Raw genomic sequence first — 19,222 nt, forward strand, 5'->3', positions numbered from 1 at the left:
ACAAATTCCAGAGTTTTAATTGTGCGTTGAGTAAAAAAGAACTTTCTCCGATTAGTTTTAAATGTGCCCCATGCTAACTTCATGGAGTGTCCCCTAGTCCTTCTACTATCCGAAAGAGTAAATAACCGATTCACATCTACCCGTTCTAGACCTCTCATGATTTTAAACACCTCTATCATATCCCCCCTCAGTCGTCTCTTCTCCAAGCTGAAAAGTCCTAACCTCTTTAGTCTTTCCTCATAGGGGAGTTGTTCCATTCCCCTTATCATTTTGGTAGCCCTTCTCTGTACCTTCTCCATCGCAATTATATCTTTTTTGAGATGCGGCGACCAGAATTGTACACAGTATTCAAGGTGCGGTCTCACCATGGAGCGATACAGAGGCATTATGACATTTTCCGTTTTATTCATCATTCCTTTTCTAATAATTCCCAACATTCTGTTTGCTTTTTTGACTGCCGCAGCACACTGAACCGACGATTTCAATGTGTTATCCACTATGACACCTAGATCTCTTTCTTGGGTTGTAGCACCTAATATGGAACCCAACATCGTGTAATTATAGCATGGGTTATTTTTCCCTATATGCATCACCTTGCACTTATCCACATTAAATTTCATCTGCCATTTGGATGCCCAATTTTCCAGTCTCACAAGGTCTTCCTGCAATTTATCACAATCTGCTTGTGATTTAACTACTCTGCACAATTTTGTGTCATCTGCAAATTTGATTATCTCACTCGTTGTATTTCTTTCCAGATCATTTATAAATATATTGAACAGTAAGGGTCCCAACACAGAACCCTGAGGTACTCCACTGTCCACTCCCTTCCACTGAGAAAATTGCCCATTTAATCCTACTCTCTGTTTCCTGTCTTTTAGCCAGTTTGCAATCCACGAAAGGACATCGTCACCTATCCCATGACTTTTTACTTTTCCTAGAAGCCTCTCATGAGGAACTTTGTCAAACGCCTTCTGAAAATCCAAGTATACTATATCTACCGGTTCACCTTTATCCACATGTTTATTAACTCCTTCAAAAAAGTGAAGCAGATTTGTGAGGCAAGACTTGCCCTGGGTAAAGCCATGCTGACTTTGTTCCATTAAACCATGTCTTTCTATATGTTCTGTGATTTTGATGTTTATAACACTTTCCACTATTTTTCCTGGCACTGAAGTCAGGCTAACCGGTCTGTAGTTTCCCGGATCGCCCCTGGAGTGCTACTTCAAACTTCATGTACTCAAAAAATTGAAACCCTTTCTCCATCTAAATGATTTCCGTACGGTCCTAGGCCTCCACTCCTCCACCATCAAACCATACCCGAATCATTTAGATGGAGAAGGGGTTTCAGTTTTTTGAGTACATGAAGTTTGAAGTAGCACTCTTTTATTGTTGCATTGATGAATTTTTTTAGGTTTAATTGGTTGTTGATGGTGACTCCAAATGCTGCAAAATGCCGCCGCCAGAATCTTATCCAACACCCGCAAAACAGATCACATCACTCCCGTCCTTAAAGAACTCCACTGGCTGCCGATATCATTCCATATCCTCTATAAAAATCTTTCACTCATTCACAAAGCCCTACATAACTGGCTAGATGATTCCCTCCATCACTACACCCCTAACCGACCCACGAGAGCAGCCTACAAAGGAACCCTAGTTACCCCCTCACCTAAAACCACCCACCTCAAATCTACAAAAGACAGAGCTCTATCTATTGCAGGATCTACCCTCTGGAACACAATGCCTCCTAACCTCCGTCTTGAACAATGTGCACAGAACTTCAAAAAAACCCTCAAGACCTGGCTTTTTAAACAGGCCTTCTCTCAATAACTACCCTCCCTCCCCCAAACCCCCCAGCTACCCTTCCCCCTGCAAATTGCTATCCCCCCTTCTATCCCCACCAGAATCTTTCCCCCTGTCCTACCGCCCGCTAAAACCCCCTCAGACATTAATTCCCCCCACTCTCCCTCCTCTAAAAAATTTTCATAGTCCCCCTCCCCTCCAATTACCACTTCCCCCCCCTTGAAAAGACCCTATAGGCCCCCGCCCCCCCTAAATACCCTCTGCCTTGCTGCCTCTTTTCCCCCTGATACTTCCCCCAATATTCTCGCCCTTTCTACATTATTTATTTCCCTTTATTTCCTTTCCTATGCTCCCTTTTAATTACCTCCCTTACTCTAAATTCTATTTTACCATTTATATATTGTTCCAGCATATTAATGTTTTAGCTTAGAATGTTATATATATTTTTCCAGCTTAATAATGTTCTTATCTTAGAATATCCCCGATAGTCATATTGTGCCATTGCCGACCCTCCTCCAAGTTGCCATCCACCCCGTTTCATGTACAAGTTAAGTTCCTTGTAAACCGATATGATGTATCTATGAATACCGGTATATAAAAGCTGTTAAAAAATGTGATTTAACTACTCTGAATAATTTTGTGCCATCAGCAAATTTGATCACCTCACTTGTTTTACCCCTTTCCAGATCATTTATAAGTATATCGAAAAGCACCTGTCCAAGTACAGATCCCTGAGGGCACTCCACTCTTAACCTTTTTCCACTGAAAAACTGACTATTTAATCCTTCTCTCCTTTTTCTGTCTTTTTATCAGTTTGTAATCCACGAAAGGACATTGCCTCTTATCCCATAATTTTTTAGTTTTCTTAGAAGTCTCTCATGAAGGACTTTGTCAAATGCCTTCTTTAAATCCAAATACGCTATATCTACTGGTTCACCTTTATCCACATGTTTATTAACCCCCTCAAAAAGATTTATTTATATTAAACCATGTCTTTCTATATGTTCTGTGATTTTGTTCTTTAGAATTATTTCCACTATTTTTCCCAGCACTGAAGTCAGGCAACAATTTTATATCATGCACATGCAATTGTGTGCATGATGTAAAATATGCATAACTTTTATGTGCACATTGCACATGGAAGTTGTGCATACATTTACATATGGTTATCTTGTTTACACACAGTTTTGTGCATGTATCATACATGTATACAATTCTGTGATGTACAACCTCTGGTTCTTCTGGAACAGATTTATTCAGCAATGCAGCCAGCAGCTTAATAGCCCACCTTCACTGCCAGAGACATTGCTCGCCTGGTGTTCCTGGTGGTGGAGCATGAGAGGGTGCTGTTCACCATACAGGGAATTTGTAGGAACTTAAAAGAAAACAAATAGGTCTGGAAAGGCCTGCAGTGAGTATTTAACCACCAGGCATCATACCCATGTGAGGTAAGAGGATAATAGGTAGTAGGAGTGGGGGCAAGTTAGGGTGTTATGGGTGAGTCCTAGGGGGGGTTATAGTGTTGCAGGAATGAGGATGATGTGCATGGGGGGGGGGGGGAATCACTGAGGGGCTATAGAGGTTTGAGGATGAGGAGATGGGGTGGGGGCAAGTTAGAGTGTGCATGGGGATCACTAGGTGGGCCCCAAATTGGCCTACAGGTAGGGCAAGAGTCAATAGGTATGTATGGCTACAGTAACAGATGTACATTCCATTAATAGCATGGTCAATGTACATGTGTTGCTATTGTAATATAATGCAAGGGTGAAATCATAGGCAAGGAGAACAAGGGAGAACTTTAAATCATTAGCCACATGTATAGTAATGGTGCAATTATAAGCTAGAATTTCCTTAGAGTCATGTAACAGATTTAATGGTGGCTCTAATAGCAGTGTAAACCAATGTCCATCTTTTAGAAAGGAGATATTTGGCTTTCTACTATGGTTTCTGTTTCTCTTTAAACATGTTTGTTCTCTAGAAAGAGAGATTATCAGTGGCTGGACTGCCCAGTTTGCTCTCTCATGAAAAGGAGCACCATGGGCAATTCATGGAATGTCCCTGTTCTGGGGAAGTGCATTAAGGGAGTGCAAACAGCCATGCTACTCACTCCAGATATCGGTAGAATATATACAGTAGAGACCTAAACGTATGGAGTACACTATATCAGCTACAGTGCATAATAAACTATGTATTCCTATTTCTCTGAATAGATTGATGACCTGAAGAAGAAGGCCCAGGAATTGTGCTAAACAAATCGGAGGTTACTGGACTAGCTGCGTACAAGCTTTACAATTCCTACCACTCCTCAGAGATCTACTGTGCTTACTGCTTATCCCATGCTTTCTTGAATCCAGATACTGTCGTCCTCTCAATCACCTCCATAGTTGACTATTCTATGCATCCACCCTCTTTGTAAATAAATATTTCTAGATTACTCCTGAGTCTACCCCCTTTCACCCTTATCCCATGACCACTCATTCTAGAGTCTTCTTTTCATTGAAAGAAGCCTGCTTCCTGTGCATGAAAACCTTGGAGGTATTTAAATGTCTATCATATCTTCTCTATCCCATCTTTCCTGTAGGGTATACATATTTACATCTTTAAGTCTGTCCTCATATGCTTTAGAATGAAGACTAGCAACATTTTTAGTAGCCACCTGCTAGACCAGCTCCAACTGGTTTTTGAAGATGTGGTCTCCAGAATTGTATGCAATATTCCAAATGAGGTCTCACCAGGGATTTATATGGGGCTATATCGCCTCACCTTTTCTGCTGACCATTCCTCTTTCTGTGCACTCAAACATCTTTTTGACTTTTACCATCACCATAACTACCTGTCTGGTCATCTTAGCATAGTAACATAGTAATGATGGCAGAAAAAGCCCCATGTTTTACCCAAAATCTGGTAGAGTAAAAACCATTTAATGTGTGTCAACTGGAACATTGCTGACATAAGAGCCGGTTAGAGCATCATAGGCAAATTTACCTCTCTAAAATGAAGATGTACAGGCATCAAATGGATGAGGCCAAATGCACCTTTTTCTCAATCAGGATTAATTTCACCATTAATCGTCCCCTTGAACTTTTCAACTTTATTAAAAATGTGATCACATGGAGGGAATCTGATTTGTAAAACATCCTTTAGATTTAGATAAAATAGGACAATTCTTTACTGATAAAGTTGATTTACTAACTTCTTCCTATCCGCGGTTAATGATGAAATAATTGAAGATACCATATCTTTACCATTGTTATGGGAATCATTTGAGAAAACTAATCCTACTGAAAATTGTTCTGGTATTGGGAAGCTAAATTCCAATTTTTGCCCCCTAAATGAAATCTCTAAGGCATTATTTAAATGTTTTTGAAGTAAGAATTTGCCCCCTTTTTATCACAATTAGGGGCAGATTTTAAAAGCCCTACGCGCACCAAGCCTATTTTGCATAGGCCTGGCAACACGCACAAAGCCCCGGGACACGCGTATGTCCCGGGGCTTGAAAAAAGGGGCGGGGAATGGGTGATCTGGGGTGGGGGCATGGCGGGGCATGGCTAGAGGCCTCCGTAGGGCCACTAAGCCGGGGGATCGTGCGCCGGCACTTGGCCGGCACGTGCAACCTATGCCTGGCGCAACTTGTAAAATAAAGGTTGGGGGGGGGTTAGGTAGGGGAAGGAAGGGGAAGGTGTTGGGGGTGGAAGGAAAGTTCCCTCCGAGGCCGCTCCAATTTCGGAGTGGCCTCGGAGGGAACGGGGAAAGCCATTGGGACTCCCCTAGGGGTCGGTGCGTGAAAGGTGCACTAGTGTGCACCCCCTTGCGCATGCCGACCCCGGATTTTATAACATGCGCACGGCTGTGCACACATGTTATAAAATCGGGCGTACATTTGTGCGCGCCGGGTTGCACACACATATGCACACCCACGTGTACGTCTTAAAATCTGGCCCTTAGTGAATTTTTCCCTAAATGAAGGAAACATCCCTGCCATACTAAAAATGGCATATGTTAAGCCAGTTCTAAAGAAACCAAAACTATCCCTTGATAATTTTGACAATTATAGACCCATCTCGAATCTACCTTTTATAACTAAGGTCCTTGAAAAAAATTGTGTTAAAACAACTGTTAGAGTTTTTAGATTTATACTCGATCTTAGATTCTCAACATTTTGGCTTTAAAGTAGGCTACAGCTCAGAAGCCTTATTATTGTCGTTCGATGTCTTCAGACGTGGATTTTTTCTGGACCTCCTTGAGTTATCAGCAGTGTTTGATACAATTGATCATAAGATTGTGCTACAACATTTAAGAGAAACTGGAGTAGGTGATGTAGTTTTGAAATGGTTTACATCTTTTCTTGAAGATTGCAGTTATAGGGTGGTATCTTCAGGGGAAATCTCTAGTTCCTTCAAATTGATAAAGGGTGTTCCTCAAGGATCCTCTCTATCAGCAATTTTATTTAATATCTATTTGGCTTCTATTGGTCATGCCCTCACTGATCTGGAGGTTGGGTATCAAATTTTTGCTGATGACATACAATTCTTTGTACCCGTGACCAGGATCAAGATGAAGCCCTGGAAAAAATTTCTGTTTGCTTAAAGTATTTGAATCAGTAGGTGACAAAGAACAACCTTGTCTTGAATATGTCAAAATCAGAAATTTTGTACCTTGCAAGATATCCCACATGGGATTTTCCAAGGAATTTAGACATTAATGGAATATCAATTACTATTAATGATAAAGTGAAAAATCTGGGTTTTATAATGGATACCAATCTATCACTCTGTCCTCAGATTTAAAAAAACTGTAGTAAAACCTCATACTTTAAACTATGGATACTTTGAAGAATTTGACCCTTTTTTTATGTTTCTGACTTTAAAATGGTGTTTCACTCAATAGCTTTGTCCACTATTGATTATGTAGTGCTCTTTATTTAAGTATTTCAAAAAATGCCATACAAGCTTTACAATAGGTACAAAATTCTGCCATGAGAATAATAGAGCAAATTCCATCTTATTTTCACATTACTCCATATCTATTAAAACACAATTGGCTTCCTGTAGCTTGGCAGATTAAATTTAGAGTTTTAATGGTAGTATACAAAGGAATGAAAGGCATTGCACCTTATAGTGTGAATACTGCTCTTAAGATGTATTGCCCAAACACAACACTCCAGCCAAGATCCCAGTTGAACCTAGATGTTCCTTCTTTTAAATGTGTTTGTTTGGAAGAGTCTAGGGATCGTATTCAGAGACCAAAATTGTGGAATGCATTATCTAAACAGTTAAAAAAAAAAAGAAATAGTCTTAATTGATTTTTAGGTAGATGCTAAAGGCCTATCGGTTATAGCATTTGAATACCACTCATGATTAATTGGATCTATTAGATAAGTTTATATGTCCTTTCATTTTAATTTTTGCTGTTTTTTGTTCTAACATAGTTGCTTATTTAACTATGTATGTTTATTGTAAATCACCTAGAATTGTAGATAGGCAATAAATACATTTTTAAATAAATAAACAAATGGTCCATCCAGTCTGCCCATCAAGTTTCTATGGTAGTAATTGCTGCTCCATTGCAGGTTATACTCAAACCTTATGTTAAGGATAGTAATACTACTAGCAATATTTTTATAGGATGAGCATCCTTGATAATTCAGACAATGTTGCTTGAACCTTCTTTGCTTTTGGACTTGGTCGAAGAAGCAGTCCTGCACTTTTTCTTTAATGTCTGCATATCTGTACCCTGGACCATAAAGGTCAGGACCCAGTGTTAGCTATCGTCTGAATCCAATTCCTCTTACACCCCCACCGTTGAAGCGGAGAACAATGTTGTAATTGTCAAAATCATGAAAGATAATTGGTGAAGGGTAGTAACTACCACTCTATGCAGGTTACCCTAATGTACCCTTTGCTTCATTTCCATGTTCTAGCTTTTAGGGATCCACAGTGTTTATCCCATGCCTTTTTTAATTTGTTTACTGTTTTTGTCTTCACCACCTCTTCCAGAAGGGCATCTCCATGAAGAAATATTTCCTCATGTTGGTTCTGAGTCGTGCCCCCTGAGTTTCATTTTGTGACCCCTAGTTTTACTGTCTACTTTCCAATGGAAAAGGTTCAAAGTTGGTGCATTATTAAAACCTTTCAAGTATCTGAAGGTTTGTTTCATATCTCCCATGCATCTCCTCTCTTCCACAGTATACATATTAAGATCCTTCAGCCTCTCCTCATAAGTCTTCCGATACAGATACCACCCCATTTTGGTCACTCTTCTCTGGACCGCCTCCATCCTGTCGCTATCCTTTTTGAGATAGAGTCATCAGATATGATCACCCCCAGATCTTTCATGCTTAGAAGAATTTCAACGCATATACTCTACCATTCCCTTAGGTTTTTGCAGCCCAAATGCATGACTCTGCATTTTTTAGCTTTAAATCTTACTTGCCAGACTCTAGACCATTCCTTGAGCTTTGCTAGATCCATCTTGATGTTTTTCACCCCTTCACTGCTATCTACCCTGTTGCAATTTTGGTGTTTTCCAGAAAAAACCCCAAATTTTCCTAACAATACTTCTACAATGTCACTTATGAAAATGTTGAACAACTGGTCCAAAGACCAATCCATGCAGCACATGATGAGTGACACCCCTCTCTTTGGCGTGAACTCCATTTACTACAACTCTGTCACCTCCCACTCAATGCCAATTACTGTAGAACCTTTACATATTTCTCTCTTTTACCTCTGAGTCTCACTTTTGCACTTCCTCCTATCAGTGACATATCTGAAAAAAGTCTTATCCCCTCTCCCATTTTACTGTATTTGCTAATTTTCCTTCCATTTATATATTTGCATTCCTGGCCACTTTCCCAGCTTCTCTTATCTTTTCCAGATATTGCCACCCGTCTTCCTCTTTTTGTGATCTCTTGTATTTTATGAAGGCTAACCTCTTTTTCCTTACCTTTTCAGCTACTTCTTTATCAGTTCCTGCCTTGGAGGTTTTACTGCCAACTTTTCTGCTTTGTTCCCCCTTCATTTTGACTTAGGATGCTAATGTCACTTTTGGTGCCAGTATGCCACTTTAGATGCCATCAAGGCACTGTTGCTGGTAAGTGGTAACCTCTTTTAGAGCCTTGGGGTATTCCTCCCACATATGATCTCTTTTTGGTTTGCTTTATTGGGACTACTTTTTGGGTTCTTGCTGGCACTGCCAGTACCAGTGGTAACCTGGCCAATTTTGAACACATTTACATTTATTTTATCTGCTCTGGTTTTCCCTATCATGATTGTTTTATGTCACTGGGGATGTGAAGATTACAACAATGATTTAATATTTTGCATTGGTATTGCAGTGCCCATTGACTATACCAGTACCAAGCTTTTGTGTGAAGAACATAGAGAAACTTCTGCAGTGAGTGTCACACTATCTGCTCTGCACTACTTCTCTGACACAGACATGCTTCACAACACAGCCTGTTTTGCTGCACTCTCTACTCTGCCCTCACTGTTCACTTATGCTTATTGCCCACTGCCCATACTGTGCCCACTGCCAGGCAAACAGAGAATAAATGATTAATCTCAAATGTACATAAAGCTTCAATCATCAGAATGGAAAAACATAACAGCAACTGCAAATGAAGCAACATAAATCTGCTATGAGACACAGATATTGTGATGCAGTGCGACTTCACTACCTTCCTCTCGTGTGACTGACTGCTGCTAGCACAGTGAGACTATAAAATATGCCGCAGCAAAAAACTTTAGCAAGAACTCAGAGAGAGCTTAGAGCTAAGCTTTCACACACACACACAATGTCTTGAGAAGCAATGTAGAGTAACTCTCTGACATACTCAATCTTCAAGATTAGCATGACAGCGTCACTATACCCGGTCTGCAGCAATAGGTCAGACTGGCAAATTGCTTCACTGTGAAACATCATTCCACTTGTTTCCTTGACAACATGCTCATCCTACTCTTCTCTTCTGACTGCCTGCTCTACACTGTTTCAATTTCTAACCGTACACATGCACCTGTTGCTTTCCTATGATTTCTATGAGTCCATTGACTAAATGGCTTATAGAAATCATTCTATTTAAAATGAATTAAATGAATAGGATTTGTTTAATTCTTGGGGCCCCTTCAATTTGATTTGAGGCCCCACGAAAGAAACAAATTGACCCCTATTTATTTTGTTTTTCTATTTTGTTTTAAAGTAGTGCACGTCTACCATAAACAATATGTCCCTTTCAGTGTAAAAACTAAATTAAAGCCTATGCTGAAGATGCACAGTAATGCAAATGAAAGGGTGTTTATCTCTCCATGCTAACAGATCTCCAGGCGTGGATGCCTATTTTTACTTTGCCAGCAATTATCACCTCATTCCCAGCGTGCATGTCCACTTCAAACATTGTTCTCACATAATTTACTCTTAACACCTCTTAATAGCTTTTCAGATAGGCTTGACAGCCAGGTCTAATTTAGGTTTGGACATGCCTTGATAAAGAAGAGAACGTAAATTGGAAAGGGTATGAAAAATAACACCATCAGCATTTAAGCCTTTATTAAAGGCTACAGATTTGAGGAGAAGACCTGCACTTTGAAGGGTCCAATAGATAAAGAAAACAGTCTCACAGAATATACCACAGCTATCCCACGAGCTGTCGCAATGGGAATATGTAATGGTTATAACTTTGTCCACACGATAAAACTATATCATTACACCATTCACCATAGCTTTCCTAGGAGCTGAAATAATGAGGTCATACACCAAATTTGATTGTAACTTCATTAATTGGAGAAAAATACAGTACAACAGCACTAACTACATCTTCCCCCATACTTGAGTAAGTGAAAATATTCAAGTCAGTAGGCAAAACACAATCTGACAGAGCTCACTGCAGTATTTCTGCATTCGAGCCAGTGAGAGCACTCTGTTAGTAAATATGTTTTGTTACATTCTAAAAGCTTTTGACAGCAGGGTAATTTAACTTGCTATTAAGTGTCATCCCAACTCAAACCTTCCAGTGATGAGTGCATTAGCCATGCAGAAGGATTTTTATATGTTAAAAAAGTATTGCTTACTCAGTTGGGTTAACCAGATTTTGTTTTTCTGCCATGATACAGCTCTTCAACCTAGCAGATATATGACTAAGAAAAGATCTTAATAACTTATGAATATCAAACCTAGTTTTACAGTTCCATGCAAACTGTCTGCCACGCCCTGTCATTTGGACTCTACTCTAGGAGGTCCAGTTAACATGCTAGTCTAGGAGGTGACATTCCTGGCACCGTGCCCCCAAGTACTTGCTGACTCCACTCAGTCTGGGGCTTAGCACTTCCTATAAATAAATGCCTGCTTTTCCATTCTCGCTTAGCCCTGACCTCCTGTTCTGTGTGCATGTACACATCAGCACATCAGCCAACGCTGAGCATCTGAGTACTGTCTCTCTGGCACCGGAAAGAAAGACGTTAAATATAGAACTGCGTTATCCTTGATAAATTTGGATGAGATCAGGGATAAGTCAAAGTATGAATTCTCTAACCTAGTGTTTCTCAACCTTGTACTGAAGCACACCAAGCCAGTCAGGTTTTTCTGGATTGCCATAATGAATATGCATGCATATATGCAAATCTATCCATGTTATATTCATTATGGGTATCCTGAAAACCAAATCAGATAGGTGTGCATCCAGGACAGATTGAGAAACACTGCTCTAGCAGACATGCTTTTTGGTAACTGCACTAACTTTAATATATAATAATAAAGAAATGTCTTACTAGTAGTGCAGTAGTTGGGATGGGATAGAGAATAACTAAGAGCTGAAGGAAAGAAAGGTTGAGCATGAACATGAGAAAGCAATGTGAGACTGGTGTAATGAGGTATAGTCAGTAGAGTTAAGTTTTATGTACAAACGTGAATTGCTTCTGAATAAGCTTATACTGTAACTATGGCAATAGCATCCTCAACTTTCTGATTTAAAATGGTGACACTTCCTCTATATTAGGTCATTGTTTGTTTGTTTGACAGTTTAGTGTTAATGAACCATGGTAATTGAACATTACTTCCATTTAGTTTATTTTTTTTAATATGGCATTTTCCTCTTGCTTCTTTTGCTTTTGGGTTTCCAGCTCAATCAGAACCAGCCTCTTTTTGGCTATGGCAGCATGCGTCTTCATTTGCAACTAGCCAGAAGTTTTCCCCTATTTTATATCTCCCTCCCCCAACTCTTAGTCCAGTCATTGTAGAGGAGGGGAATTTAACACTTGGAATTGACTGTCTTGCAACCACCACATTTAAGATACCTTTATACAGAGCTCCAGTTGGTATCCCTCTAATTCCTTAGAACTGTTGGCATCTCTTTCACTCTATTGTCATAGGACTTCCTAAAAATCCTCCACATCATGTGAATCTCTCTGGTCTTCTGGCATCTTAATCCAATGGCATGCCTTGGTATGTTAACTGGAAAGGCAGAACCTGCCCTGCAGCGGCAACTACATAACTGGCCTTGTAGCTACCATCTGTTGATTCAAGGAAGAACAGATGCATAGGTCTGCTGGGGATCTATGGAATCTTGGGTATGGAGGGACCATAAAAGTTCTTGATAAAATAGCTTTTGGAAGCCTCTGCCTAAGAGGACAAGAACCTGCAGACTTTTGGTTCATAGAGGAGTTGTGTGATCAGAAGAGAGAGGTGTGAGTACGGCTAAAATATTCTGATCCTCATAAAAAGAGACACTGGCATAGTATGGTAAGAGCAAAGAAACATTTATTTACAATTCTATTGACTCTGCTAATTCTAACTCTAAGGAATTGTTTACAACAGTGAATAGACTGCGGGGGAATAGAATGGCAAAAAACGTCTGAATCTTGGACTAATCCAAATAGTGGCAGCTTTGCCACCCATTTCTCAAAGAAAACTGCTAAGTGGCAGTTAGACCGCAAGAGGGTAGGGTGATCAAAGAATGTCTGGCTGACTTAAATGACTAAACTTGCAGATGACTCAGAATTGTAAGGATTAGAGGTCTTTCAATTCTTAAAACTGGCAAAATTTAGGAAGACTTTGAACAAGATAAGGGCAACCCACTGTATTGTGTCTGTCCAAAGTTATTAATGCATTACCAGACTCTGCCCTTCATTATATTTTGCAGATGTTCTTTGGTTGAGTGTTGTATCCCTTTAAAGTTGCATAATACAGTATTAACCCTGACATTGAAAATGTTGTGCTGATGCCTAATTTATGCAAATTTTAGACCAGTGGCTAATATTCCATTTCTGGCTAAGATCAGGAAGAAGATTGTTTCTATCCAAATAACATCTTTTTTGAAAATTTGAAGGTAGGAGGAATATTTTTTGTCTTAGTGATTCCTTTCCACTTCACCTCAGAATTAATTGGCACAGGAGATAATGTGTATTAATTATATATATATATATATATATATATATATATATATATATATATATATATATATATATGTTTTTGGAGTATTTCTCTGCAACCAGCTTATTGCAAATAGGGCAGAGTTTTATCCTTGTTCTGCATATTCCATATCTGGGGGCTCTATCATAATTCATCTTTATCTTCTTTCTTATAAACTATAATTATCACTAAATACCACTGGGCTGTTGGTGTACTGTAGTGATCAAAACATGGGGAGCACATCCCCACCCCCAAATTCCTCTAAGAGGATTTTAAAACTAAAAGCTGAATAGGTGTGGGGTAGGCCTTCCCTTCCCCCAGCCGTTCCCTTGTTCAACATACTTGTGCCACAAATAGCCCTTTTTTACGTTGTTCCCCCCCAAACCCTCCCTCTTTCCCAATACCTTTGCCGATCACAGTACACTGCTACCATGATCCTGGCCAGTGCTTTCTGTATTGCTACATAGCGTAAGCTACCAGCATTGCTGTAAATGCAGAAAGCGCTATCCAGTATCACAGTAGCATCATACTCAGTGTCTATTTTGCACATATGTGAAATGATTCAGACTTTTGCCAGTTTTGCTGCCAGTAGATTTTAAGTGTTCAAGAAGGAAAGGAGGGAGGAAAGAGGAACAGATACAATAAATACTTACTGCTATTATTGTATAATCCATACAGCAACTGTGGCTATGAAATTGTGAAATAGATTATCCAGGTGAAAGTGGAATAGCTAGGAACAGGAAATCTTCATGGTAGTGTTGCTGTCTGGGAGCATATGATATTTCCAGTGTTACTGTACTAGCAAAGCTGGAAGCTGTGGGGATCACGATACTAGCATACCATGAGCACAGGACCAGCTTGGCCTTTACTAAGATACTGGGAGGTTGGGAGGGTTAGTGTTGGGGTGGGGTATAGGGAGATGGGTAAGGGAGGGAGGGGAAGGCCTCGTGGAATGTATATGTTGCAAGAGTGGGGAGGGGCAGGAGAAGGGGGAGGGTAATGAATTACTTAGCCTGAATCTTACTACTTGCATTTAGAAGCCTAGGCCATTATGAACGTAGGGTTCTCACACTGACATACATCACATGACTATAACAGTTGTGGGAAAGGAAGAGGTAAATAGATGCCTGGAATGGGAAGAAAAAGACAGTTGTTTTGGGAAAATTGTATGCTCAAAACATACTTTCAGATGCACCGACAGAAGAGTGGTCTAACTGTGGGGGAGAAGAATTTTTGCAATCCTAAACAACTAGACGCAACAGAGCTGTGCAGCTCTTCTGGGCAGAGGGATAGATAGTGAGAGAGAATCCTCACTGACAGAAGCAATTCAGTTGCCCGAATCAAAAGAAAAGTATTTGTACACCATTGCCTTCACTATGTGTATGTATTCTGTATTGCTTTCTGGAGTGTAACTTAGTATTAATAATAAAATACCGTTATCCTGGTTTCTAGTGTGTGCTGACTCAGAGTGTGACTGTGTGAGTGTGCCTTATTGTTATCCTAAGTAGCAGATTCTATAAGGAAGGGAGTCTGAAGTGTACTGCTTTGTGTCTTGTAGTGACCATCTTGCCAAGAGAGTTGCCTGGGGGATACTGGCCCTTTGTATCTTTATGCTATTACCACACCCATACAGTGAAACCTATGTTGGAGTCCAGTGCGGTCGGAGGATACTTACACTTCAGTTGGAGAGGTATGGGAGGATTTGGGGGATTGGACCTTATATTCTTTTGAATATATTCAATTAAGATAAAAGTTATCTGGTCACAATTGGCCACTACTTTTAACTTAACTAGCTATATTCAAATACAGCCACTTGGTTTTAAAAGTTATCTGGCTAAAGAAGATAGCTGGATAACTTTAATCATGGATATTCAGTGTGATGTTTATCCCACCGAATATCTGGAACAGGCTATCCAACTAACTTTAGCTGGATAAGTTGTCTGCTGATCAGCTTACTGAATATGGCCCTATTGATTTTCAGGATAACGAAACAATGCAAATGAATCTTTTTTCCTAGATCAGATATGTGAAAACATGTTTTGATCAGGTGGTTTACCCATCTGCTTTAGCAATAATCGTTACATCATTGTGGCCCCAATGGGGGTTGGGTGGCAGGGTGTTAACCCCTCCCCTCCCATATCCAATAGCATTTAGTGTCAGACAAAATGCCCAAAAGTGCCAATCCTCCACTCATAACTCAAACTCTTGTGTTATACTATATTTCATCTTAGCCAAACGGCCAGGAAGGGATCACATCCACATGCAATATGCAGCCCTGCCTTATCATAGAGTCATTGCAGGTTGCCTCAGAGCTGTCCATGGTGCTGAAATCCTTTATGACAGGCTGAGTTTGAGCAATGCTGCTCTCTTTCAAACCTCATGGGAGCACATTCCAGTTGGCCCACTCCCAACATCCTGTTCCCTTCAGCAGTCACGATTCCCACTGATAAGGCACACTGAGTAAACAATGTTCTACATGAGAGCTCTAAAACAGATTTTAAATTAAAACAGTGATTTTAAAAGCTTTATTTTAATTTAAAAACTCCAGGAGAAGTTGAACAGTAGTAATCTCTAGGGTTTGGCATTTCCAGGTGTTAATATCCTGATGGGTTAAGGGCCCTCATCTTTAAGCTTTCAATACCTCCTACTAGGAAATTAATTGCAGGCAGTGTACTCATCATTCATTATTACTTATATAGTACACAGTATTTGGCTAACACAAGACTGTCATTATATATGTGCAGCAAATGGCATTATGCAATTTACACCTTCCCATCTAGCCTTCCAAAAGAGTCATCATTCAAAACCTCCAGTGCCTTCCCTTGTTTTTCTGGCCTATTAGTCAAATGCTGTTGAGACATCCTGTGGCTGAGACAGCTGAAAGTCAAGTCGTCATGTTTTTATTTCCAATGTGGCTCTTTTTTTTTTTTAAGTTTTATTATTTTAACAATTTGTGGCCTGCAGTCCTTCCCCACCTGCATTCAATGCCAGAAATGATTTGCAAAATCATCACAGTTTTAGACAGATAATAAGAAAAGATTTAAGAGCTTAAACTCTACCTAACAGCTTCAATGGTCATAGTTATTACTCTCTAAGTAAGGTAGGCTGAAGAAACAGAAGAATAAGTGATTTAGTCTAGTATGTATGTTGGACTTGATTGACTGAAGGCTTTCTCTGCTCTTTCGCATTCCAACTTACAGAATTTTGGAAAGAGTTATGTAAAAAGGATCGATGTCCATCTGTCTGTTCATTTGTCGCTCGGTAGGCACAATAACTCTCCAAAAAAGGGTGGAAATTCACCAAATTTGTCATGCAGGAAGAAAATGTTAATATCTCATAGAAATTAAAAAATCAGAAACATCAGATCAGCATTTTTTTTTTTAGAGAACTGAGCCTCCAAAAAGAATCCCCATTACTTTGAGAGGAAAAATCAGCCCCCATTTCTTTCTATGGGAAATTATTAGAAGGTGTTTGAACTGTTAGAATGCTGACCAGCACTCCATTGTAAATGCTCCCTATCCCCACCCTTCCAGAGTTTTGCCACAGAGTAACACAGAGAGAGAGAGAGAGAGAGACAGAGACAATAACTGAATCAACTGGCAAAGGATAGCACAAAAAGGCACTTCCAAAGTACCTTCACTACCCACATATACCATTCATGCACACACACCCCACCATCACACTGTCCCTCCATACCTCCTACACACACACACACACACACCCTTCCTGCACAACCTCACCCACCCACTCACACACCTTCGCATGACCTTCATACCTGCTTGCTATATTTGCACCTACACATCCTCATATGCTCCCACCACACACATTCCACATAGAATTCCAATATTCCTATACCCTCACATACAATCATAACCCCCCCCCCTCCCACCTGCCCCCAGAACACTTTCCTCCCAACCCCCATGTGGCTGAGGTCTGATCCCCAGGCCTTGCCTAGTCACATGACAGGGGCAAAGTCAGAATGGTGCCATTTTGAAAAATGATGCAGACTGGGCCCAGGGTTGGGGGCACCCAAGGCCCCATCGAGGGAGCTTCTTCAGCTTTTAAAGGTTGGGGGTGTGGGAGGGGGTCTGGGTGAAGGGAGGCCCTCTGAACTTCAATGATTTTTTTTTGTATACATTTGTAGGGTGAGGAGGCACTGTATCCCCAATGAGGTTAGATCACTATTGGGGTGGGGGCTTGATCGGCTCCTTTCCTGTATGCTTTTGGAGAAACTGTGATGTTTTGGAAACCCTGAACATTTAAGTTTGAAATATATCCTTTCATTAACTGTCTGTATGTGGGTCATTAACTGTCTGTACGCGGGAACCATACTTTATAACATACGTGCTTTTTTCTTTCATGTGCGCATGCCAGGAATTGCGTGCACATGGACACGCGTGTCTTTTAAAATTGACCCCTTAGGGTTTCAAAGCACAAATTAACTACTCAGTGGGTTCAGCCAATTAACACCATGCAAACTGTTCCAGCACTGGTTAAGATAACTTCAGCTTAATATGTCTGGGTGAATACAGCTCAGCCTTTCTGCTGCCTCTAATGTTGAGCTTCTCTCTCTCTCTAAGTTCTAGTCAATAACTTTAAACTTAAAGTAGAACAAAAACTCCTCTCCTTGAAACTGGCCACAACCTTGATTAGTGTTTCCTGGGGACATTTGAATAAGCCTTTTTCCTCTCCTCAGTTTTTTCCTTTTTTTTTTCTTTTAGAGCTTCCCCTCTCTGGGTTTCTCATGAGTTGGGCTAGCCTTCTGCAGTGGTTTCTATTATATTGATTCAAAGTGTAACCATCTGCTGCTTTCTAAACAAGTTCCCCAAATCCCCCAGAAGATGCACAGTTTCCCTGCTGTTTTCTAGGCAAGAAACTTAGCTTAGAAATGGAAATATCCATCTGGTCCCGTCTCATCCTTATCAGGATTACGACAAGAGAAAATTGGCAAAGAAAATATCTTATTAACCAAGAGAATACAATCAGGCCCACAATGTAAAATTTCAAGGAAATATTTTCTTAAAGGTAAAAGGATCAGTTCTCCAATAACATTTGGAAAATTAAGAATTTGAATATTCAGATGCCTGGACTGATTCTGCAAGAATTCTAACCTCCTAGAGAGAACTTGCTGATCTTTAATCAAGGTGACTAGTGGTGTAAACTGTCTACTGCAGGACGCCTAAGGTACCCACTCCTCGGGGGCCTTGCCTCGCACCTCTACACTCTTTGGGGTCAGACTGTCTCCAAGATCTTTTTTATATTTTGTATGTCTTTCTCCAACACCTTGGATCTTACTGTCATGCTCCTGCAATTGACCCCCATTGCTACATTTTTATTGATGACATAAATAAACATGTGGAAAAGGTGAGGCAGTTGATACACAGAGTATCTGGACTTTCAGAAAGCATTTGGCATATTACTTCACTAGGGACTCTTGAGGAAATTAAAAAGTCACGGGAAAGGAGTTGATGTTCTATTGTAGACTGAGAACTGGTTAAGAGATAGAAGGCAGAGAGTAGGGCTAAATGATCAATTTTCTCACGAGAAAGGTGACTAGTGGTGTGCCCCAGGGATTTATACTGAGACTGGGTCACAGTTGAGGTAATGTTCAATAAGTGAGGTCATGTTAGACCAGGCAGCAAGTTTTCTGTTATTCCCCACAAGACACATAATTTAATTGCCCTACTCTCCAGAATATGTGATCTGATTTCTGAAATCAACAAATTCAATAGAGCAAATGGGGATCGATAATATTTTCCTATAGAAACAATAACAAAATAACTTTTTATTCAGAACATTCCCTTTTTCATTAAACATATATTATTTAATTGTTCTATATAATAAGCTTACAAATATATTATATGCATATATCATTTAACTATTCTATCCTATACTGTATTGAATATATTTCTTTTCTTTTTAGAAATTCAACTTAATAAAGAAGTCAAACATACCCTGAACTGGCTAGCAAAAACACTATCAGATAAGTAAACTTATATTTGAGTTCATTTGTTAC

The sequence above is a fragment of the Rhinatrema bivittatum genome, chromosome 12 (genome assembly GCF_901001135.1).
Source record: "Rhinatrema bivittatum chromosome 12, aRhiBiv1.1, whole genome shotgun sequence".
NCBI lineage: Eukaryota > Metazoa > Chordata > Amphibia > Gymnophiona > Rhinatrematidae > Rhinatrema > Rhinatrema bivittatum.